Raw genomic sequence first — 25,000 nt, 5'->3', positions numbered from 1 at the left:
TGGTTCTGAGGTGAGGACTGTGTGTGTGGTTCTGAGGTGAGGACTGTGTGTGTGGTTCTGAGGTGAGGACAGTCAGATTCATTTAACCATTTCTAGGCACAGGTGTGTCTATCGGTCTGTCTTAAAGTAGGATTACGGTTTGTCTATCGGTCTGTTTTAAAGTAGGATTACGGTTTGTCTATCAGTCTGTCTTAAAGTAGAATTACGGTTTGTCTATTGGTCTGTTTTAAAGTAGGATTACGGTTTGTCTATTGGTCTGTTTTAAAGTAGGATTACGGTTTGTCTATCGGTCTGTTTTAAAGTAGCATTACGGTTTGTCTATTGGTCTGTTTTAAAGTAGCATTACGGTTTGTCTATTGGTCTGTTTTAAAGTAGCATTACGGTTTGTCTATCGGTCTGTCCTAAAGTAGGATTACAGTTTGTCTATCGGTCTGTCCTAAAGTAGCATTACGGTTTGTCTATTGGTCTGTTTTAAAGTAGGATTACAGTTTGTCTATCGGTCTGTCCTAAAGTAGGATCACGGTTTGTCTATCGGTCTGTCTTAAAGTAGGATCACGGTTTGTCTATTGGTCTGTTTTAAAGTAGAATTACGGTTTGTCTATTGGTCTGTCCTAAAGTAGGATCACGGTTTGTCTATTGGTCTGTTTTAAAGTAGCATTACGGTTTGTCTATTGGTCTGTTTTAAAGTAGCATTACGGTTTGTCTATTGGTCTGTTTTAAAGTAGAATTACGGTTTGTCTATTGGTCTGTCCTAAAGTAGGATCACGGTTTGTCTATTGGTCTGTTTTAAAGTAGCATTACGGTTTGTCTATTGGTCTGTTTTAAAGTAGAATTACGGTTTGTCTATCAGTCTGTCCTAAAGTAGGATCACGGTTTGTCTATTGGTCTGTTTTAAAGTAGCATTACGGTTTGTCTATTGGTCTGTTTTAAAGTAGGATTACAGTTTGTCTATCGGTCTGTCCTAAAGTAGGATCACGGTTTGTCTATCGGTCTGTCTTAAAGTAGGATCACGGTTTGTCTATCAGTCTGTCTTAAAGTAGGATTACGGTTTGTCTATTGGTCTGTTTTAAAGTAGAATTACGGTTTGTCTATCGGTCTGTCCTAAAGTAGGATTACAGTTTGTCTATCGGTCTGTCCTAAAGTAGCATTACGGTTTGTCTATTGGTCTGTTTTAAAGTAGGATTACAGTTTGTCTATCAGTCTGTCCTAAAGTAGGATCACGGTTTGTCTATCGGTCTGTCTTAAAGTAGCATTACGGTTTGTCTATTGGTCTGTCATCCGACATCAAACTTGACGTTGTCGTTATGAAAAAATATAAACACAACAATTAAAGTCCCTACATGACATCATCAGTTGATTTCTCATCTTTGCCTCTGGGGAAAAACAACAGGCAAGGGAGGAGGAAAAAGGAGGAGGGAGGAAGGAAGGAAGGAAGGGAGGGAGGGAGAGAAAGAGAGAGGGAGGTCCTGTCAGAAAAGCGCTGAGTCGTGGAGCTCCCTCTCCAACCCGCTCTCACCTTCTCCATCCCTCTTGTCACACCCCATTACCCCCCGCGGATACACCTGGGCTTCGATGGGAGGTGGGGGTGGGTTGTGGCCAAGGTGTAACCTGCTGTAACTGTTGTGGTAATGGAATGTTGAGATGTCATTCGGCTCCAATAGACAGCAGACACCGAGGTAGGGAGCGAGAGAGAGAGAGAGAGAGAGAGAGAGAGGAGAGAGAGAGAGAGAAGAGAGAGAGAGAGGAGAGAGAGAGAGGAGAGAGAGAGAGAGAAGAGAGAGAGAGAGAGAAGAGAGAGAGAGAGAGAAGAGAGAGAGAGAAAGAGAGAGAGAGAGACAGAGAGGGAGAGAGAGACAGAGAGGGAGACAGAGAGAGAGAGACAGAGAGAGAGAGAGAGAGAGATGTGAATGGAAAACAAAACTCAAGTGATAAACACATCCATCCTCATTACAGTAATAACCCTCCCATGGATTGTCAGAGCTTATCTCTCTCACCCTCCCTCCCTCCCTCCCTCCCTCCCTCCCAGAGCAGTGTTCCAGGCTGACACCAGAGCAGTGTTCCAGGCTGTTCCAGAGCAGTGTTCCAGGCTGTTCCAGAGCAGTGTTCCAGGCGGACACCAGAGTGGTGTTCCAGGCTGACACCAGAGCAGTGTTCCAGGTTGACACCAGAGCAGTGTTCCAGGCTGACACCAGAGCAGTGTTCCAGGCTGACACCAGAGCAGTGTTACAGGCTGACACCAGAGCAGTGTTCCAGGTTGACACCAGAGCAGTGTTCCAGGCTGACACCAGAGCAGTGTTCCAGGCTGACACCAGAGCAGTGTTCCAGGCTGTTCCAGAGCAGTGTTCCAGGCTGTTCCAGAGCAGTGTTCCAGGCGGACACCAGAGTGGTGTTCCAGGCTGACACCAGAGCAGTGTTCCAGGTTGACACCAGAGTAGTGTTCCAGGCTGACACCAGAGCAGTGTTCCAGGCTGACACCAGAGCAGTGTTACAGGCTGACACCAGAGCAGTGTTCCAGGTTGACACCAGAGCAGTGTTCCAGGCTGACACCAGAGCAGTGTTCCAGGCTGACACCAGAGCAGTGTTCCAGGCTGACACCAGAGCAGTGTTCCAGGTTGACACCAGAGCAGTGTTCCAGGCTGACACCAGAGCAGTGTTCCAGGTTGACACCAGAGCAGTGTTCCAGGTTGACACCAGAGCAGTGTTCCAGGCTAACACCAGAGCAGTGTTCCAGGCTGACACCAGAGTAGTGTTCCAGGCTGACACCAGAGCAGTGTTCCAGGCTGACACCAGAGCAGTGTTCCAGGTTGACACCAGAGTGGTGTTCCAGGCTGACACCAGAGCAGTGTTCCAGGTTGACACCAGAGTAGTGTTCCAGGCTGACACCAGAGCAGTGTTCCAGGTTGACACCAGAGTGGTGTTCCAGGTTGACACCAGAGCAGTGTTCCAGGTTGACACCAGAGTAGTGTTCCAGGCTGACACCAGAGCAGTGTTCCAGGCTGACACCAGAGCAGTGTTCCAGGTTGACACCAGAGCGGTGTTCCAGGCTGACACCAGAGCAGTGTTCCAGGTTGACACCAGAGTGGTGTTCCAGGCTGACACCAGAGCAGTGTTCCAGGTTGACACCAGAGTAGTGTTCCAGGCTGACACCAGAGCAGTGTTCCAGGTTGACACCAGAGTGGTGTTCCAGGCTGACACCTGAGCAGTGTTCCAGGTTGACACCAGAGTAGTGTTCCAGGCTGACACCAGAGCAGTGTTCCAGGCTGACACCAGAGCAGTGTTCCAGGTTGACACCAGAGCAGTGTTCCAGGTTGACACCAGAGCAGTGTTCCAGGCTGTTACAGGCTGACACCAGAGCAGTGTTCAAGGGTGTTACAGGCTGACACCAGAGCAGTGTTCCAGATTGACACCAGAGCAGTGTTCCAGGTTGACACCAGAGCAGTGTTCCAGGTTGACACCAGAGCAGTGTTCCAGGTTGACACCAGAGCAGTGTTCCAGGCTGACACCAGAGCAGTGTTCCAGGCTGTTACAGGCTGACACCAGAGCAGTGTTCCAGGCTGACACCAGAGCAGTGTTCCAGGTTGACACCAGAGCAGTGTTCCAGGCTTTTCCAGGTTTACAACAGAGCAGTGTTCCAGGTTGACACCAGAGCAGTGTTCCAGGCTGACACCAGAGCAGTGTTCCAGGCTGACACCAGAGCAGTGTTCCAGGCTGACACCAGAGCAGTGTTCCAGGCTGACACCAGAGCAGTGTTCCAGGCTGACACCAGAGCAGTGTTCCAGGCTGACACCAGAGCAGTGTTCCAGGCTGACACCAGAGCAGTGTTCCAGGCTGACACCAGAGCAGTGTTCCAGGTTGACACCAGAGCGGTGTTCCAGGTTGACACCAGAGCAGTGTTCCAGATTGACACCATAGCAGTGTTCCAGGTTGACACCAGAGCAGGGTTCCAGGCTGAAACCAGAGCAGTGTTCCAGGCTGTTACAGGCTGACACCAGAGCGGTGTTCCAGGCTGACACCAGAGCAGTGTTCCAGGCTGTTCCAGGCTGACACCAGAGCAGTGTTCCAGTCTGACACCAGAGCAGTGTTCCAGGCTGTTACAAGCTGACACCAGAGCGGTGTTCCAGGCTGACACCAGAGCAGTGTTCCAGGCTGACACCAGAGCAGTGTTCCAGGTTGACACCAGAGCAGTGTTCCAGGTTGACACCGGAGCAGTATTCCAGGTTGACACCAGTTCAGTGTTACAGGCTGTTACAGGTTGAAACCAGAGCAGTTTTACAGGCTGACACCAGAGCAGTGTTCCAGGCTGACACCAGAGCAGTGTTCCAGGCTCTTACAGGCTGACACCAGAGCAGTGTTCCAGGCTGACACCAGAGCAGTGTTCCAGGCTGACACCAGATCGGTGTTCCAGGTTGACACCAGAGCAGTGTTCCAGGTTGACACCAGAGCAGTGTGCCAGGCTGTTTCCTGGCTGACACCAGAGCAGTGTTCCAGGCTGACACCAGAGCAGTGTTCCAGGCTGTTACAGGCTGACACCAGAGCAGTGTTCCAGGCTGACACCAGAGCAGTTTTCCAGGTTAACACCAGAGCAGGGTTCCAGGCTGACACCAGAGCAGGGTTCCAGGCTGACACCAGAGCAGTGTTCCAGGTTGACACCAGAGCAGTGTTCCAGGCTGACACCAGAGCAGTGTTCCAGGTTGAAACCAGAGCGGTGTTCCAGGTTGACACCAGAGCAGTGTTCCAGGCTGTTCCAGGTTTACACCAGAGCAGTGTTCCAGGTTGACACCAGAGCAGTGTTCCAGGCTGACACCAGAGCAGTGTTCCAGGTTGACACCAGAGCAGTGTTCCAGGCTGACACCGGAGCGGTGTTCCAGGCTGATACCAGAGTAGTGTTCCAGGTTGACACCAGAGCAGTGTTCCAGGCTGACACCAGAGCAGTGTTCCAGGCTGACACCAGAGCAGTGTTCCAGGTTAACACCAGAGCAGTGTTCCAGGCTGACACCAGAGCAGTGTTCCAGGCTGTTACAGGCTGACACCAGAGCAGTGTTCCAGGCTGACACCAGAGCAGTGTTCCAGGCTGACACCAGAGCAGTGTTCCAGGCTGACACCAGAGCAGTGTTCCAGATTGACACCATAGCAGTGTTCCAGGTTGACACCATAGCAGGGTTCCAGGCTGACACCAGAGCAGTGTTCCAGGTTGACACCAGAGCAGTGTTCCAGGCTGAAACCAGAGCAGTGTTCCAGGCTGTTACAGGCTGACACCAGAGCAGTGTTCCAGGCTGTTACAGGCTGACACCAGAGCAGTGTTCCAGGCTGACACCAGAGCAGTGTTCCAGGCTGACACCAGAGCAGTGTTCCAGGCTGACACCAGAGCAGTGTTCCAGGTTGACACCGGAGCAGTGTTCCAGGCTGACACCAGAGCAGTGTTCCATGCTGTTACAGGCTGACACCAGAGCGGTGTTCCAGGCTGACACCAGAGCAGTGTTCCAGGCTGACACCAGAGCAGTGTTCCAGGTTGACACCAGAGCAGTGTTCCAGGTTGACACCAGAGCAGTGTTCCAGGTTGACACCGGAGCAGTATTCCAGGTTGAAACCAGAGCAGTGTTACAGGCTGACACCAGAGCAGTGTTCCAGGCTCTTACAGGCTGACACCAGAGCAGTGTTCCAGGCTGACACCAGAGCAGTGTTCCAGGCTGACACCAGAGCGGTGTTCCAGGTTGACACCAGAGCAGTGTTCCAGGTTGACACCAGAGCAGTGTTCCAGGTTGACACCAGAGCAGTGTTCCAGGCTGTTACAGGCTGACACCAGAGCAGTGTTCCAGGCTGACACCAGAGCAGTGTTCCAGGCTGACACCAGAGCAGTGTTCCAGGCTGACACCAGAGCAGTGTTCCAGATTGACACCATAGCAGTGTTCCAGGTTGACACCAGAGCAGGGTTCCAGGCTGACACCAGAGCAGTGTTCCAGGTTGACACCAGAGCAGTGTTCCAGGCTGAAACCAGAGCAGTGTTCCAGGCTGTTACAGGCTGACACCAGAGCAGTGTTCCAGGCTGTTACAGGCTGACACCAGAGCAGTGTTCCAGGCTGACACCAGAGCAGTGTTCCAGGCTGACACCAGAGCAGTGTTCCAGGCTGACACCAGAGCAGTGTTCCAGGTTGACACCGGAGCAGTGTTCCAGGCTGACACCAGAGCAGTGTTCCATGCTGTTACAGGCTGACACCAGAGCGGTGTTCCAGGCTGACACCAGAGCAGTGTTCCAGGCTGACACCAGAGCAGTGTTCCAGGTTGACACCAGAGCAGTGTTCCAGGTTGACACCAGAGCAGTGTTCCAGGTTGACACCGGAGCAGTATTCCAGGTTGAAACCAGAGCAGTGTTACAGGCTGACACCAGAGCAGTGTTCCAGGCTCTTACAGGCTGACACCAGAGCAGTGTTCCAGGCTGACACCAGAGCAGTGTTCCAGGCTGACACCAGAGCGGTGTTCCAGGTTGACACCAGAGCAGTGTTCCAGGTTGACACCAGAGCAGTTTGCCAGGCTGTTCCAGGCTGACACCATAGCAGTGTTCCAGGCTGACACCAGAGCAGTGTTCCAGGCTGACACCATAGCAGTGTTCCAGGTTGACACCAGAGCAGTGTTCCAGGCTGACACCAGAGCAGTGTTCCAGGCTGACACCAGAGCAGTGTTCCAGGCTGACACCAGAGCAGTGTTCCAGGCTGACACCAGAGCAGTGTTCCAGGTTGACACCAGAGCGGTGTTCCAGGTTGACACCAGAGCAGGGTTCCAGGCTGAAACCAGAGCAGTGTACGATGCTGTTACAGGCTGACACCAGAGCGGTGTTCCAGGCTGACACCAGAGCAGTGTTCCAGGCTGTTACAGGCTGACACCAGAGCAGTGTTCCAGTCTGACACCAGAGCAGTGTTCCAGGCTGTTACAGGCTGACACCAGAGCGGTGTTCCAGGCTGACACCAGAGCAGTGTTCCAGGCTGACACCAGAGCAGTGTTCCAGGTTGACACCAGAGCAGTGTTCCAGGTTGACACCGGAGCAGTATTCTAGGTTGACACCAGAGCAGTGTTACAGGCTGTTACGGGTTGAAACCAGAGCAGTGTTACAGGCTGACACCAGAGCAGTGTTCCAGGCTGACACCAGAGCAGTGTTCCAGGCTGACACCAGAGCAGTGTTCCAGACTCTTACAGGCTGACAACAGAGCAGTGTTCCAGGCTGACACCAGAGCAGTGTTCCAGGCTGACACCAGACCGGTGTTCCAGGTTGACACCAGAGCAGTGTTCCAGGTTGACACCAGAGCAGTGTGCCAGGCTGTTCCAGGCTGACACCATAGCAGTGTTCCAGGCTGTTACAGGCTGACACCAGAGCAGTGTTCCAGGCTGACACCAGAGCAGTTTTCCAGGTTAACACCAGAGCAGGGTTCCAGGCTGACACCAGAGCAGGGTTCCAGGCTGACACCAGAGCAGTGTTCCAGGTTGACACCAGAGCAGTGTTCCAGGCTGACACCAGAGCAGTGTTCCAGGTTGACACCAGAGCGGTGTTCCAGGTTGACACCAGAGCAGTGTTCCAGGCTGTTCCAGGTTTACACCAGAGCAGTGTTCCAGGTTGACACCAGAGCAGTGTTCCAGGCTGACACCAGAGCAGTGTTCCAGGTTGACACCAGAGCAGTGTTCCATGCTGACACCGGAGCGGTGTTCCAGGCTGATACCAGAGTAGTGTTCCAGGTTGACACCAGAGCAGTGTTCCAGGCTGACACAAGAGCAGTGTTCCGGGTTAACACCAGAGCAGTGTTCCAGGCTGACACCAGAGCAGTGTTCCAGGCTGTTCCAGGCTGACACCATAGCAGTGTTCCAGGCTGACACCAGAGCAATGGTCCAGGCTGACACCAGAGCGGTGTTCCAGACTGATACCAGAGTAGTGTATCAGGTTGACACCAGAGCAGTGTTCCAGGTTGACACCAGAGCAGTGTTCCAGGTTGACACCAGAGTAGTGTTCCAGGTTGACACCAGAGCGGTGTTCCAGGTTAACACCAGAGCAGTGTTCCAGGTTGACACCAGAGCAGTGTTCCAGATTGACACCAGAGCAGTGTTCCAGGTTGACACCAGAGCAGTGTTCCAGGCTGACACCAGAGCAGGGTTGCAGGCTGACACCAGAGCATTGTTCCAGGTTGACACCAGAGCAGTGTTCCAGGTTGACACCAGAGCGGTGTTCCAGGCTGACACCAGAGTAGTGTTCCAGGTTGACACCAGAGCAGTGTTCCAGGTTGACACCAGAGCGGTGTTCCAGGCTGACACCAGAGCGGTGTTCCAGGTTGACACCAGAGTAGTGTTCCAGGTTGACACCAGAGCAGTGTTCCAGGTTGACACCAGAGCAGGGTTCCAGGCTGACACCAGAGTGGTGTTCCAGGCTGAAACCAGAGTAGTGTTCCAGGTTGACACCAGAGCAGTGTTCCAGGCTGACACCAGAGCAGTGTTCCAGGCTGTTCCAGGCTGACACCATAGCAGTGGTCCAGGCTGACACCAGAGTAGTGTTCCAGGCTGACACCAGAGCGGTGTTCCAGGCTGATACCAGAGTAGTGTTCCAGGTTGACACCAGAGCAGTGTTCCAGGCTGACACCAGAGCAGTGTTCCAGGTTGACACCAGAGTAGTGTTCCAGGTTGACACCAGAGCAGTGTTCCACGTTGACACCAGAGCGGTGTTCCAGGTTGACACCAGAGCAGTGTTCCAGATTGACACCATAGCAGTGTTCCAGGTTGACCCCAGAGCAGTTTTCAAGGTTAACACCAGAGCAGGGTAACAGGCTGACACCAGAGCAGGGATCCAGGCTGACACCAGAGCAGTGTTCCAGGTTGACACCAGAGCGGTGTTCCAGATTGACACCATAGCAGTGTTCCAGGTTGACACCAGAGCAGGGTTCCAGGCTGACACCAGAGCAGTGTTCCAGGCTGTTACAGGCTGACACCAGAGCAGTGTTCCAGGTTGACACCGGAGCAGTATTCCAGGCTGACACCAGAGCAGTGTTCCATGCTGTTACAGGCTGACACCAGAGCGGTGTTCCAGGCTGACACCAGATTAGTGTTCCAGGCTGACACCAGAGCAGTGTTCCAGGTTGACACCAGAGCGGTGTTCCAGGCTGTTACAGGTTGAAACCAGAGCAGTTTTACAGGCTTACACCAGAGCAGTGTTCCAGGCTGACACCAGAGCGGTGTTCCAGGCTGTTACAGGTTGAAACCAGAGCAGTTTTACAGGCTGACACCAGAGCGGTGTTCCAGGCTGACACCAGAGCAGTGATCCAGGCTGACACCAGAGCAGTGTTCCAGGCTGACACCAGAGCGGTGTTCCAGGTTGACACCAGAGCAGTGATCCAGGCTGACACCAGAGCAGTGTTCCAGGCTGACACAAGAGCGGTGTTCCAGGTTGACACCAGAGCGGTGTTCCAGGTTGACACCAGAGTAGTGTTCCAGGTTGACACCAGAGCAGTGTTCCAGGTTGACACCAGAGCAGGGTTCCAGGCTGACACCAGAGCAGTGTTCCAGGCTGAAACCAGAGTAGTGTTCCAGGTTGACACCAGAGCAGTGTTCCAGGCTGACACCAGAGCAGTGTTCCAGGTTGACACCAGAGTAGTGTTCCAGGTTATCACCAGAGCAGTGTTCCAGGCTGACACCAGAGCAGTGTTCCAGGCTGTTCCAGAATGACACCATAGCAGTGGTCCAGGCTGACACCAGAGTAGTGTTCCAAGCTGACACCAGAGCGGTGTTCCAGGCTGATACCAGAGTAGTGTTCCAGGTTGACACCAGAGCAGTGTTCCAGGCTGACACCAGAGCAGTGTTCCAGGTTGACACCAGAGTAGTGTTCCAGGTTGACACCAGAGCAGTGTTCCAGGTTGACACAAGAGCGGTGTTCCAGGTTGACACCAGAGCAGTGTTCCAGATTGACACCATAGCAGTGTTCCAGGTTGACACCAGAGCAGTTTTCAAGGTTAACACCAGAGCAGGGTTCTAGGCTGACACCAGAGCAGGGTTCCAGGCTGACACCAGAGCAGTGTTCCAGGTTGACACCAGAGCAGTGTTCCAGGCTGACACCAGAGCAGTGTTCCAGGTTGACACCAGAGCGGTGTTCCAGGTTGACACCAGAGCAGTGTTCCAGATTGACACCATAGCAGTGTTCCAGGTTGACACCAGAGCAGGGTTCCAGGCTGACACCAGAGCAGTGTTCCAGGTTGACACCAGAGCAGTGTTCCAGGTTGACACCAGAGCAGTGTTCCAGATTGACACCATAGCAGTGTTCCAGGTTGACACCAGAGCAGGGTTCCAGGCTGACACCAGAGCAGTGTTCCAGGTTGACACCAGAGCAGTGTTACAGGCTGAAACCAGAGCATTGTTCCAGGCTGTTACAGGCTGACACCAGAGCGGTGTTCCAGGCTGACACCAGATTAGTGTTCCAGGCTGACACCAGAGCAGTGTTCCAGGTTGACACCAGAGCGGTGTTCCAGGCTCTTACAGGCTGACACCAGAGCAGTGATCCAGGCTGACACCAGAGCAGTGTTCCAGGCTGACACCAGAGCGGTGTTCCAGGTTGACACCAGAGCAGTGATCCAGGCTGACACCAGATTAGTGTTCCAGGCTGACACCAGAGCAGTGTTCCAGGTTGACACCAGAGCGGTGTTCCAGGCTGTTACAGGTTGAAACCAGAGCAGTTTTACAGGCTTACACCAGAGCAGTGTTCCAGGCTGACACCAGAGCGGTGTTCCAGGCTGTTACAGGTTGAAACCAGAGCAGTTTTACAGGCTGACACCAGAGCGGTGTTCCAGGCTGACACCAGAGCAGTGATCCAGGCTGACACCAGAGCAGTGTTCCAGGCTGACACCAGAGCGGTGTTCCAGGTTGACACCAGAACAGTGATCCAGGCTGACACCAGAGCAGTGTTCCAGGCTGACAAAAGAGCGGTGTTCCAGGTTGACACCAGAGCGGTGTTCCAGGTTGACACCAGAGTAGTGTTCCAGGTTGACACCAGAGCAGTGTTCCAGGTTGACACCAGAGCAGGGTTCCAGGCTGACACCAGAGCAGTGTTCCAGGCTGAAACCAGAGTAGTGTTCCAGGTTGACACCAGAGCAGTGTTCCAGGCTGACACCAGAGCAGTGTTCCAGGTTGACACCAGAGTAGTGTTCCAGGTTATCACCAGAGCAGTGTTCCAGGCTGACACCAGAGCAGTGTTCCAGGCTGTTCCAGGCTGACACCATAGCAGTGTTCCAGGCTGACACCAGAGCGGTGTTCCAGGCTGATACCAGAGTAGTGTTCCAGGTTGACACCAGAGCAGTGTTCCAGGCTGACACCAGAGCAGTGTTCCAGGTTGACACCAGAGTAGTGTTCCAGGTTGACACCAGAGCAGTGTTCCAGGTTGACACAAGAGCGGTGTTCCAGGTTGACACCAGAGCAGTGTTCCAGATTGACACCATAGCAGTGTTCCAGGTTGACACCAGAGCAGTTTTCAAGGTTAACACCAGAGCAGGGTTCTAGGCTGACACCAGAGCAGGGTTCCAGGCTGACACCAGAGCAGTGTTCCAGGCTGACACCAGAGCAGTGATCCAGGCTGACACCAGAGCAGTGTTCCAGGCTGACACCAGAGCGGTGTTCCAGGTTGACACCAGAGCAGTGATCCAGGCTGACACCAGAGCAGTGTTCCAGGCTGACAAAAGAGCGGTGTTCCAGGTTGACACCAGAGCGGTGTTCCAGGTTGACACCAGAGTAGTGTTCCAGGTTGACACCAGAGCAGTGTTCCAGGTTGACACCAGAGCAGGGTTCCAGGCTGACACCAGAGCAGTGTTCCAGGCTGAAACCAGAGTAGTGTTCCAGGTTGACACCAGAGCAGTGTTCCAGGCTGACACCAGAGCAGTGTTCCAGGTTGACACCAGAGTAGTGTTCCAGGTTATCACCAGAGCAGTGTTCCAGGCTGACACCAGAGCAGTGTTCCAGGCTGTTCCAGGCTGACACCATAGCAGTGGTCCAGGCTGACACCAGAGTGGTGTTCCAGGCTGACACCAGAGCGGTGTTCCAGGCTGATACCAGAGTAGTGTTCCAGGTTGACACCAGAGCAGTGTTCCAGGCTGACACCAGAGCAGTGTTCCAGGTTGACACCAGAGTAGTGTTCCAGGTTGACACCAGAGCAGTGTTCCAGGTTGACACAAGAGCGGTGTTCCAGGTTGACACCAGAGCAGTGTTCCAGATTGACACCATAGCAGTGTTCCAGGTTGACACCAGAGCAGTTTTCAAGGTTAACACCAGAGCAGGGTTCTAGGCTGACACCAGAGCAGGGTTCCAGGCTGACACCAGAGCAGTGTTCCAGGTTGACACCAGAGCAGTGTTCCAGGCTGACACCAGAGCAGTGTTCCAGGTTGACACCAGAGCGGTGTTCCAGGTTGACACCAGAGCAGTGTTCCAGATTGACACCATAGCAGTGTTCTAGGTTGACACCAGAGCAGGGTTCCAGGCTGACACCAGAGCAGTGTTCCAGGTTGACACCAGAGCAGTGTTACAGGCTGAAACCAGAGCATTGTTCCAGGCTGTTACAGGCTGACACCAGAGCGGTGTTCCAGGTTGACACCAGATTAGTGTTCCAGGCTGACACCAGAGCAGTGTTCCAGGTTGACACCAGAGCGGTGTTCCAGGCTGTTACAGGTTGAAACCAGAGCAGTGTTACAGGCTTACACCAGAGCAGTGTTCCAGGCTGACACCAGAGCAGTGTTCCAGGCTCTTACAGGCTGACACCAGAGCAGTGATCCAGGCTGACACCAGAGCAGTGTTCCAGGCTGACACCAGAGCGGTGTTCCAGGTTGACACCAGAGCAGTGATCCAGGCTGACACCAGAGCAGTGTTCCAGGCTGACACCAGAGCGGTGTTCCAGGTTGACAACAGAGCGGTGTTCCAGGTTGACACCATAGCAGTGTTCCAGGTTGACACCAGAGCAGGGTTCCAGGCTGACACCAGAGCAGTGTTCCAGGCTGTTACAGGCTGACACCAGAGCAGTGTTCCAGGTTGACACCGGAGCAGTATTCCAGGCTGACACCAGAGCAGTGTTCCATGCTGTTACAGGCTGACACCAGAGCGGTGTTCCAGGCTGACACCAGATTAGTGTTCCAGGCTGACACCAGAGCAGTGTTCCAGGTTGACACCAGAGCGGTGTTCCAGGCTGTTACAGGTTGAAACCAGAGCAGTTTTACAGGCTTACACCAGAGCAGTGTTCCAGGCTGACACCAGAGCGGTGTTCCAGGCTGTTACAGGTTGAAACCAGAGCAGTTTTACAGGCTGACACCAGAGCGGTGTTCCAGGCTGACACCAGAGCAGTGATCCAGGCTGACACCATAGCAGTGTTCCAGGTTGACACCAGAGCAGGGTTCCAGGCTGACACCAGAGCAGTGTTCCAGGTTGACACCAGAGCAGTGTTACAGGCTGAAACCAGAGCATTGTTCCAGGCTGTTACAGGCTGACACCAGAGCGGTGTTCCAGGCTGACACCAGATTAGTGTTCCAGGCTGACACCAGAGCAGTGTTCCAGGTTGACACCAGAGCGGTGTTCCAGGCTGTTACAGGTTGAAACCAGAGCAGTGTTACAGGCTTACACCAGAGCAGTGTTCCAGGCTGACACCAGAGCAGTGTTCCAGGCTCTTACAGGCTGACACCAGAGCAGTGATCCAGGCTGACACCAGAGCAGTGTTCTAGGCTGACACCAGAGCGGTGTTCCAGGTTGACACCAGAGCAGTGATCCAGGCTGACACCAGATTAGTGTTCCAGGCTGACACCAGAGCAGTGTTCCAGGTTGACACCAGAGCGGTGTTCCAGGCTGTTACAGGTTGAAACCAGAGCAGTTTTACAGGCTTACACCAGAGCAGTGTTCCAGGCTGACACCAGAGCGGTGTTCCAGGCTGTTACAGGTTGAAACCAGAGCAGTTTTACAGGCTGACACCAGAGCGGTGTTCCAGGCTGACACCAGAGCAGTGATCCAGGCTGACACCAGAGCAGTGTTCCAGGCTGACACCAGAGCGGTGTTCCAGGTTGACACCAGAGCAGTGATCCAGGCTGACACCAGAGCAGTGTTCCAGGCTGACACAAGAGCGGTGTTCCAGGTTGACACCAGAGCGGTGTTCCAGGTTGACACCAGAGTAGTGTTCCAGGTTGACACCAGAGCAGTGTTCCAGGTTGACACCAGAGCAGGGTTCCAGGCTGACACCAGAGCAGTGTTCCAGGCTGAAACCAGAGTAGTGTTCCAGGTTGACACCAGAGCAGTGTTCCAGGCTGACACCAGAGCAGTGTTCCAGGTTGACACCAGAGTAGTGTTCCAGGTTATCACCAGAGCAGTGTTCCAGGCTGACACCAGAGCAGTGTTCCAGGCTGTTCCAGGCTGACACCATAGCAGTGGTCCAGGCTGACACCAGAGTAGTGTTCCAGGCTGACACCAGAGCGGTGTTCCAGGCTGATACCAGAGTAGTGTTCCAGGTTGACACCAGAGCAGTGTTCCAGGCTGACACCAGAGCAGTGTTCCAGGTTGACACCAGAGTAGTGTTCCAGGTTGACACCAGAGCAGTGTTCCAGGTTGACACAAGAGCGGTGTTCCAGGTTGACACCAGAGCAGTGTTCCAGATTGACACCATAGCAGTGTTCCAGGTTGACACCAGAGCAGTTTTCAAGGTTAACACCAGAGCAGGGTTCTAGGCTGACACCAGAGCAGGGTTCCAGGCTGACACCAGAGCAGTGTTCCAGGTTGACACCAGAGCAGTGTTCCAGGCTGACACCAGAGCAGTGTTCCAGGTTGACACCAGAGCGGTGTTCCAGGTTGACACCAGAGCAGTGTTCCAGATTGACACCATAGCAGTGTTCCAGGTTGACACCAGAGCAGGGTTCCAGGCTGACACCAGAGCAGTGTTCCAGGTTGACACCAGAGCAGTGTTACAGGCTGAAACCAGAGCATTGTTCCAGGCTGTTACAGGCTGACACCAGAGCGGTGTTCCAGGCTGACACCAGATTAGTGTTCCAGGCTGACACCAGAGCAGTGTTCCAGGTTGACACCAGAGCGGTGTTCCAGGCTGTTACAGGTTGAAACCAGAGCAGTGTTACAGGCTTACACCAGAGTAGTGTTCCAGGCTGACACCAGAGCAGTGTTCCAGGCTCTTACAGGCTGACACCAGAGCAGTGATCCAGGCTGACACCAGAGCAGTGTTCCAGGCTGACACCAGAGCGGTGTTCCAGGTTGACACCAGAGCAGTGATCCAGGCTGACACCAGAGCAGTGTTCCAGGCTGACACCAGAGCGGTGTTCCAGGTTGACAACAGAGCGGTGTTCCAGGCTGACACCAGAGCGGTGTTCCAGGTTGACACCAGAGCAGTGATCCAGGCTGACACCAGAGCAGTGTTCCAGGCTGACACCAGAGTAGTGTTCCAGGTTGACACCAGAGCAGTGTTCCAGGTTGACACCAGAGCAGGGTTCCAGGCTGACACCAGAGCAGTGTTCCAGGCTGACACCAGAGCAGTGTTCCAGGCTGTTCCAGGCTGACACCAGAGCAGTGTTCCAGGTTGACACCAGAGCAGGGTTCCAGGCTGACACCAGAGCAGTGTTCCAGGCTGAAACCAGAGTAGTGTTCCAGGCTGACACCAGAGCAGTGTTCCAGGCTGACACCAGAGCAGTGTTCCAGGTTGACACCAGAGTAGTGTTCCAGGTTATCACCAGAGCAGTGTTCCAGGCTGACACCAGAGCAGTGTTCCAGGCTGTTCCAGGCTGACACCATAGCAGTGGTCCAGGCTGACACCAGAGTAGTGTTCCAGGCTGACACCAGAGCGGTGTTCCAGGCTGATACCAGAATAGTGTTCCAGGTTGACACCAGAGCAGTGTTCCAGGCTGACACCAGAGCAGTGTTCCAGGTCGACACCAGAGTAGTGTTCCAGGTTGACACCAGAGCAGTGTTCCAGGTTGACACCAGAGCGGTGTTCCAGGTTGACACCAGAGCAGTGTTCCAGGCTGACACCAGAGCAGTGTTCCAGGTCGACACCAGAGTAGTGTTCCAGGTTGACACCAGAGCAGTGTTCCAGGTTGACACCATAGCAGTGTTCCAGGTTGACACCAGAGCAGTTTTCAAGGTTAACACCAGAGCAGGGTTCCAGGCTGACACCAGAGCAGGGTTCCAGGCTGACACCAGAGCAGTGTTCCAGGTTGACACCAGAGCAGTGTTCCAGGCTGACACCAGAGCAGTGTTCCAGGCTGACACCAGAGCAGTGTTCCAGGCTGTTCCAGGCTGACACCATAGCAGTGGTCCAGGCTGACACCAGAGCAGTGTTCCAGGTTGACACCAGAGTAGTGTTCCAGGTTGACACCAGAGCAGTGTTCCAGGCTGACACCAGAGCAGTGTTCCAGGTCGACACCAGAGTAGTGTTCCTGGTTGACACCAGAGCAGTGTTCCAGGCTGAAACCAGAGTAGTGTTCCAGGCTGACACCAGAGCAGTGTTCCAGGTTGACACCAGAGCAGTGTTCCAGATTGACACCATAGCAGTGTTCCAGGTTGACACCAGAGCAGTTTTCAAGGTTAACACCAGAGCAGGGTTCTAGGCTGACACCAGAGCAGGGTTCCAGGCTGACACCAGAGCAGTGTTCCAGGTTGACACCAGAGCAGTGTTCCAGGCTGACACCAGAGCAGTGTTCCAGGTTGACACCAGAGCGGTGTTCCAGGTTGACACCAGAGCAGTGTTCCAGATTGACACCATAGCAGTGTTCCAGGTTGACACCAGAGCAGGGTTCCAGGCTGACACCAGAGCAGTGTTCCAGGTTGACACCAGAGCAGTGTTACAGGCTGAAACCAGAGCATTGTTCCAGGCTGTTACAGGCTGACACCAGAGCGGTGTTCCAGGCTGACACCAGATTAGTGTTCCAGGCTGACACCAGAGCAGTGTTCCAGGTTGACACCAGAGCGGTGTTCCAGGCTGTTACAGGTTGAAACCAGAGCAGTGTTCCAGGTTGACACCAGAGTAGTGTTCCAGGTTATCACCAGAGCAGTGTTCCAGGCTGACACCAGAGCAGTGTTCCAGGCTGTTCCAGGCTGACACCATAGCAGTGGTCCAGGCTGACACCAGAGTAGTGTTCCAGGCTGACACCAGAGCGGTGTTCCAGGCTGATACCAGAGTAGTGTTCCAGGTTGACACCAGAGCAGTGTTCCAGGCTGACACCAGAGCAGTGTTCCAGGTCGACACCAGAGTAGTGTTCCAGGTTGACACCAGAGCAGTGTTCCAGGTTGACACCAGAGCGGTGTTCCAGGTTGACACCAGAGCAGTGTTCCAGGTTGACACCAGAGCAGTGTTCCAGGCTGACACCAGAGCAGTGTTCCAGGTCGACACCAGAGTAGTGTTCCAGGTTGACACCAGAGCAGTGTTCCAGGTTGACACCATAGCAGTGTTCCAGGTTGACACCAGAGCAGTTTTCAAGGTTAACACCAGAGCAGGGTTCCAGGCTGACACCAGAGCAGGGTTCCAGGCTGACACCAGAGCAGTGTTCCAGGTTGACACCAGAGCAGTGTTCCAGGTTGACACCAGAGCGGTGTTCCAGGTTGACACCAGAGCAGTGTTCCAGATTGACACCATAGCAGTGTTCCAGGTTGACACCAGAGCAGGGTTCCAGGCTGACACCAGAGCAGTGTTCCAGGTTGACACCAGAGCAGTGTGACAGGCTGAAACCAGAGCATTGTTCCAGGCTGTTACAGGCTGACACCAGAGCAGTGTTCCAGGCTGACACCAGAGCAGTGTTCCAGGCTGACACCAGAGCAGTGTTCCAGGCTGACACCAGAGCAGTGTTCCAGGCTGACACCAGAGCAGTGTTCCAGGCTGACACCAGAGCAGTGTTCCAGGCTGACACCAGAGCAGTGTTCCAGGTTGACACCAGAGCAGTGTTCCAGGTTGACACCGGAGCAGTGTTCCAGGCTGACACCAGAGCAGTGTTCCATGCTGTTACAGGCTGACACCAGAGCGGTGTTCCAGGCTGACACCAGAGCAGTGTTCCAGGCTGACACCAGAGCAGTGTTCCAGGTTGACACCAGAGCAGTGTTCCAGGTTGACACCAGAGCAGTGTTCCAGGTTGACACCGGAGCAGTATTCCAGGTTGACACCAGAGCAGTGTTACAGGCTGTTACAGGTTGAAAACAGAGCAGTGTTACAGGCTGACACCAGAGCAGTGTTCCAGGCTGACACCAGAGCAGTGTTCCAGGCTCTTACAGGCTGACACCAGAGCAGTGTTCCAGGCTGACACCAGAGCAGTGTTCCAGGCTGACACCAGAGCGGTGTTCCAGGTTGACACCAGAGCAGTGTTCCAGGCTGACACCAGAGCAGTGTTCCAGGTTGACACCAGAGCGGTGTTCCAGGTTGACACCAGAGCAGTGTTCCAGATTGAAACCATAGCAGTGTTCCAGGTTGACACCAGAGCAGGGTTCCAGGCTGACACCAGAGCAGTGTTCCAGGTTGACACCAGAGCAGTGTTACAGGCTGAAACCAGAGCATTGTTCCAGGCTGTTACAGGCTGACACCAGAGCGGTGTTCCAGGCTGACACCAGATTAGTGTTCCAGGCTGACACCAGAGCAGTGTTCCAGGTTGACACCAGAGCGGTGTTCCAGGCTGTTACAGGTTGAAACCAGAGCAGTGTTACAGGCTTACACCAGAGCAGTGTTCCAGGCTGACACCAGAGCAGTGTTCCAGGCTCTTACAGGCTGACACCAGAGCAGTGATCCAGGCTTACACCAGAGCAGTGTTCCAGGCTGACACCAGAGCGGTGTTCCAGGTTGACACCAGATCAGTGATCCAGGCTGACACCAGAGCAGTGTTCCAGGCTGACACCAGAGCGGTGTTCCAGGTTGACAACAGAGCGGTGTTCCAGGTTGACACCAGAGTAGTGTTCCAGGTTGACACCAGAGCAGTGTTCCAGGTTGACACCAGAGCAGGGTTCCAGGCTGACACCAGAGCAGTGTTCCAGGCTGAAACCAGAGTAGTGTTCCAGGCTGACACCAGAGCAGTGTTCCAGGCTGACACCAGAGCAGTGTTCCAGGTTGACACCAGAGTAGTGTTCCAGGTTATCACCAGAGCAGTGTTCCAGGCTGACACCAGAGCAGTGTTCCAGGCTGTTCCAGGCTGACACCATAGCAGTGGTCCAGGCTGACACCAGAGTAGTGTTCCAGGCTGACACCAGAGCGGTGTTCCAGGCTGATACCAGAGTAGTGTTCCAGGTTGACACCAGAGCAGTGTTCCAGGCTGACACCAGAGCAGTGTTCCAGGTCGACACCAGAGTAGTGTTCCAGGTTGACACCAGAGCAGTGTTCCAGGTTGACACCAGAGCGGTGTTCCAGGTTGACACCAGAGCAGTGTTCCAGGTTGACACCAGAGCAGTGTTCCAGGCTGACACCAGAGCAGTGTTCCAGGTCGACACCAGAGTAGTGTTCCAGGTTGACACCAGAGCAGTGTTCCAGGTTGACACCATAGCAGTGTTCCAGGTTGACACCAGAGCAGTTTTCAAGGTTAACACCAGAGCAGGGTTCCAGGCTGACACCAGAGCAGGGTTCCAGGCTGACACCAGAGCAGTGTTCCAGGTTGACACCAGAGCAGTGTTCCAGGTTGACACCAGAGCGGTGTTCCAGGTTGACACCAGAGCAGTGTTCCAGATTGACACCATAGCAGTGTTCCAGGTTGACACCAGAGCAGGGTTCCAGGCTGACACCAGAGCAGTGTTCCAGGTTGACACCAGAGCAGTGTGACAGGCTGAAACCAGAGCATTGTTCCAGGCTGTTACAGGCTGACACCAGAGCAGTGTTCCAGGCTGACACCAGAGCAGTGTTCCAGGCTGACACCAGAGCAGTGTTCCAGGCTGACACCAGAGCAGTGTTCCAGGCTGACACCAGAGCAGTGTTCCAGGCTGACACCAGAGCAGTGTTCCAGGCTGACACCAGAGCAGTGTTCCAGGTTGACACCAGAGCAGTGTTCCAGGTTGACACCGGAGCAGTGTTCCAGGCTGACACCAGAGCAGTGTTCCATGCTGTTACAGGCTGACACCAGAGCGGTGTTCCAGGCTGACACCAGAGCAGTGTTCCAGGCTGACACCAGAGCAGTGTTCCAGGTTGACACCAGAGCAGTGTTCCAGGTTGACACCAGAGCAGTGTTCCAGGTTGACACCGGAGCAGTATTCCAGGTTGACACCAGAGCAGTGTTACAGGCTGTTACAGGTTGAAAACAGAGCAGTGTTACAGGCTGACACCAGAGCAGTGTTCCAGGCTGACACCAGAGCAGTGTTCCAGGCTCTTACAGGCTGACACCAGAGCAGTGTTCCAGGCTGACACCAGAGCAGTGTTCCAGGCTGACACCAGAGCGGTGTTCCAGGTTGACACCAGAGCAGTGTTCCAGGTTGACACCAGAGCAGTGTGCCAGGCTGTTCCAGGCTGACACCATAGCAGTGTTCCAGGCTGTTACAGGCTGACACCAGAGCAGTGTTCCAGGCTGACACCAGAGCAGTGTTCCAGGCTGACACCAGAGCAGTGTTCCAAGTTGACACCAGAGCAGTGTTCCAGGCTGACACCAGAGCAGTGTTCCAGGCTGACACCAGAGCAGTGTTCCAGGCTGACACCAGAGCAGTGTTCCAGGCTGACACCAGAGCAGTGTTCCAGGTTGACACCAGAGCAGTGTTCCAGGCTGACACCAGAGCAGTGTTCCAGGTTGACACCAGAGCAGTGTTCCAGGCTGAAACCAGAGCAGTGTTCCAGGCTGTTACAGGCTGACACCAGAGCAGTGTTCCAGGCTGACACAAGAGCAGTGTTCCAGGCTGTTACAGGCTGACACCAGAGCAGTGTTCCAGGCTGACACCAGAGCAGTGTTCCAGGCTGACACCAGAGCAGTGTTCCAGGCTGACACCAGAGCAGTGTTCCAGGCTGACACCAGAGCAGTGTTCCAGGTTGACACCAGAGCAGTGTTCCAGGTTGACACCAGAGCAGTGTTCCAGGCTGACACCAGAGCAGTGTTCCATGCTGTTACAGGATGACACCAGAGCGGTGTTCCAGGCTGACACCAGAGCAGTGTTCCAGGCTGACACCAGAGCAGTGTTCCAGGTTGACAACAGAGCAGTGTTCCAGGTTGACACCAGAGCAGTGTTCCAGGTTGACACCGGAGCAGTATTCCAGGTTGACACCAGAGCGGTGTTACAGGCTGTTACAGGTTGAAACCAGAGCAGTGTTACAGGCTGACACCAGAGCAGTGTTCCAGGCTGACACCAGAGCAGTGTTCCAGGCTCTTACAGGCTGACACCAGAGCAGTGTTCCAGGCTGACACCAGAGCAGTGTTCCAGGCTGACACCAGAGCGGTGTTCCAGGTTGACATCAGAGCAGTGTTCCAGGTTGACACCAGAGCAGTGTGCCAGGCTGTTCCAGGCTGACACCATAGCAGTGTTCCAGGCTGTTACAGGCTGACACCAGAGCAGTGTTCCAGGCTGACACCAGAGCAGTGTTCCAGGCTGACACCAGAGCAGTGTTCCAGGTTGACACCAGAGCGGTGTTCCAGGCTGACACCAGAGCGGTGTTCAAGGCTGACACCAGAGCGGTGTTCCAGGCTGACACCAGAGCGGCGTTCCAGGTTGACACCAGAGCAGGGATCCAGGCGGACACCAGAGTGGTGTTCCAGGCTGAAACCAGAGTAGTGTTCCAGGTTGACACCAGAGCAGTGTTCCAGGTTGACACCAGAGTAGTGTTCCAGGTTATCACCAGAGCAGTGTTCCAGGCTGACACCAGAGCAGTGTTCCAGGCTGTTCCAGGCTGACACCATAGCAGTGGTCCAGGCTGACACCAGAGCAGTATTCCATGCTGACACCAGAGCGGTGTTCCAGGCTGATACCAGAGTAGTGTTCCAGGTTGACATCAGAGCAGTGTTCCAGACTGACACCAGAGCAGTGTTCCAGGTTGACACCAGAGTAGTGTTCCAGGTTGACACCAGAGCAGTGTTCCAGGTTGACACCAGAGCGGTGTTCCAGGTTGACAAAAGAGCAGTGTTCCAGATTGACACCATAGCAGTGTTCCAAGTTGACACCAGAGCAGTTTTCCAGGTTAACACCAGAGCAGGGTTCCAGGCTGACACCAGAGCAGTGTTCCAGGTTGACACCAGAGCAGTGTTCCAGGCTGACACCAGAGCAGTGTTCCAGGTTGACACCAGAGCAGTGTTCCAGGCTGAAACCAGAGCAGTGTTCCAGGCTGTTACAGGCTGACACCAGAGCAGTGTTCCAGGCTGACACCAGAGCAGTGTTCCAGGCTGTTACAGGCTGACACCAGAGCAGTGTTCCAGGCTGACACCAGAGCAGTGTTCCAGGCTGACACCAGAGCAGTGTTCCAGGCTGACACCAGAGCAGTGTTCCAGATTGACACCATAGCAGTGTTCCAGGTTGACACCAGAGCAGGGTTCCAGGCTGACACCAGAGCAGTGTTCCAGGTTGACACCAGAGCAGTGTTCCAGGCTGAAACCAGAGCAGTGTTCCAGGCTGTTACAGGCTGACACCAGAGCAGTGTTCCAGGCTGACACCAGAGCAGTGTTCCAGGCTGTTACAGGCTGACACCAGAGCAGTGTTCCAGGCTGACACCAGAGTAGTGTTCCAGGCTGACACCAGAGCAGTGTTCCAGGTTGACACCAGAGCAGTGTTCCAGGTTGACACCAGAGCAGTGTGCCAAGCTGTTCAAGGCTGACACCATAGCAGTGTTCCAGGCTGTTACAGGTTGACACCAGAGCAGTGTTCCAGGCTGACACCAGAGCAGTGTTCCAGGCTGACACCAGAGCAGTGTTCCAGGTTGACACCAGAGCAGTGTTCCAGGCTGACACCAGAGCAGTGTTCCAGGCTGACACCAGAGCAGTGTTCCAGGCTGACACCAGAGCAGCGTTCCAGGCTGACACCAGAACAGTGTTCCAGGTTGACACCAGAGCGGTGTTCCAGGTTGACACCAGAGCAGTGTTCCAGATTGACACCAGAGCAGTGTTCCAGGCTGAAACCAGAGCAGTGTTCCAGGCTGTTACAGGCTGACACCAGAGCAGTGTTCCAGGCTGACACCAGAGCAGTGTTCCAGGCTGTTACAGGCTGACACCAGAGCAGTGTTCCAGGCTGACACCAGAGCAGTGTTCCAGGCTGACACCAGAGCAGTGTTCCAGGCTGACACCAGAGCAGTGTTCCAGGCTGACACCAGAGCAGTGTTCCAGATTGACACCATAGCAGTGTTCCAGGTTGACACCAGAGCAGGGTTCCAGGCTGACACCAGAGCAGTGTTCCAGGTTGACACCAGAGCAGTGTTCCAGGCTGAAACCAGAGCAGTGTTCCAGGCTGTTACAGGCTGACACCAGAGCAGTGTTCCAGGCTGACACCAGAGCAGTGTTCCAGGCTGTTACAGGCTGACACCAGAGCAGTTTTCCAGGCTGACACCAGAGTAGTGTTCCAGGCTGACACCAGAGCAGTGTTCCAGGTTGACACCAGAGCAGTGTTCCAGGTTGACACCAGAGCAGTGTTCCAGGCTGTTCCAGGCTGACACCATAGCAGTGGTCCAGGCTGACACCAGAGTAGTGTTCCAGGCTGACACCAGAGCGGTGTTCCAGGCTGATACCAGAGTAGTGTTCCAGGTTGACACCAGAGCAGTGTTCCAGGCTGACACCAGAGCAGTGTTCCAGGTCGACACCAGAGTAGTGTTCCAGGTTGACACCAGAGCAGTGTTCCAGGCTGACACCAGAGCAGTGTTCCAGGTTGACACCAGAGCAGTGTTCCAGGCTGACACCAGAGCAGTGTTCCAGAATGACACCAGAGCAGTGTTCCAGGTTGACACCAGAGCAGTGTTCCAGGCTGACACCAGAGCAGTGTTCCAGGCTGACACCAGAGCAGTGTTCCAGAATGACACCAGAGCAGTGTTCCAGGCTGACACCAGAGCAGTGTTCTAGGTTGACACCAGAGCGGTGTTCCAGGTTGACACCAGAGCAGTGTTCCAGATTTACACCATAGCAGTGTTCCAGGTTGACACCAGAGCAGGGTTCCAGGCTGAAACCAGAGCAGTGTTCCAGGCTGTTACAGGCTGACACCAGAGCGGTGTTCCAGGCTGACACCAGAGCAGTGTTCCAGGCTGTTACAGGCTGACACCAGAGCAGTGTTCCAGTCTGACACCAGAGCAGTGTTCCAGGCTGTTACAGGCTGACACCAGAGCGGTGTTCCAGGCTGACACCAGAGCAGTGTTCCAGGCTGACATCAGAGCATTGTTCCAGGTTGACACCAGAGCAGTGTTACAGGTTGACACCAGAGCAGTGTTCCAGGTTGACACCAGAGCAGTGTGCCAGGCTGTTCCAGGCTGACACCAGAGCAGTGTTACAGGCTGTTACAGGTTGAAACCAGAGCAGTGTTACATGCTGACACCAGAGCAGTGTTCCAGGCTGACACCAGAGCAGTGTTCCAGGCTCTTACAGGCTGACACCAGAGCAGTGTTCCAGGCTGACACCAGAGCAGTGTTCCAGGCTGACACCAGACCGGTGTTCCAGGTTGACACCATAGCAGTGTTCCAGGCTGTTACAGGCTGACACCAGAGCAGTGTTCCAGGCTGACACCAGAGCAGTGTTCCAGGCTGACACCAGAGCAGTGTTCCAGGTTGACACCAGAGCAGTGTTACAGGCTGACACCAGAGCAGTGTTCCAGATTGACACCAGAGAAGTGTTCCAGGTTGACACCAGAGCAGTGTTCCAGGTTGACACCACAGCAGTGTTCCAGGTTAACACCAGAGCAGTGTTCCAGGTTGACACCACAGCAGTGTTCCAGGTTAACACCAGAGCAGTGTTCCAGGTTAACACCAGAGCAGTGTTCCAGGCTGACACCAGAGCGGTGTTCCAGGCTGACACCAGAGCGGTGTTCCAGGCTGACACTAGAGTGGTGTTCCAGAGTGACACCAGAGTAGTGTTCAAGGCTGTTACAGGCTGACACCAGAGTAGTGTTCCAGGTTAAC

This window comes from Salvelinus fontinalis, chromosome 27 (assembly GCF_029448725.1).
Source record: "Salvelinus fontinalis isolate EN_2023a chromosome 27, ASM2944872v1, whole genome shotgun sequence".
In the NCBI taxonomy this organism is placed as follows: domain Eukaryota; kingdom Metazoa; phylum Chordata; class Actinopteri; order Salmoniformes; family Salmonidae; genus Salvelinus; species Salvelinus fontinalis.
The sequence above is the reverse complement of the archived record's forward strand: the minus strand, read 5'-3'. Positions refer to the sequence as shown.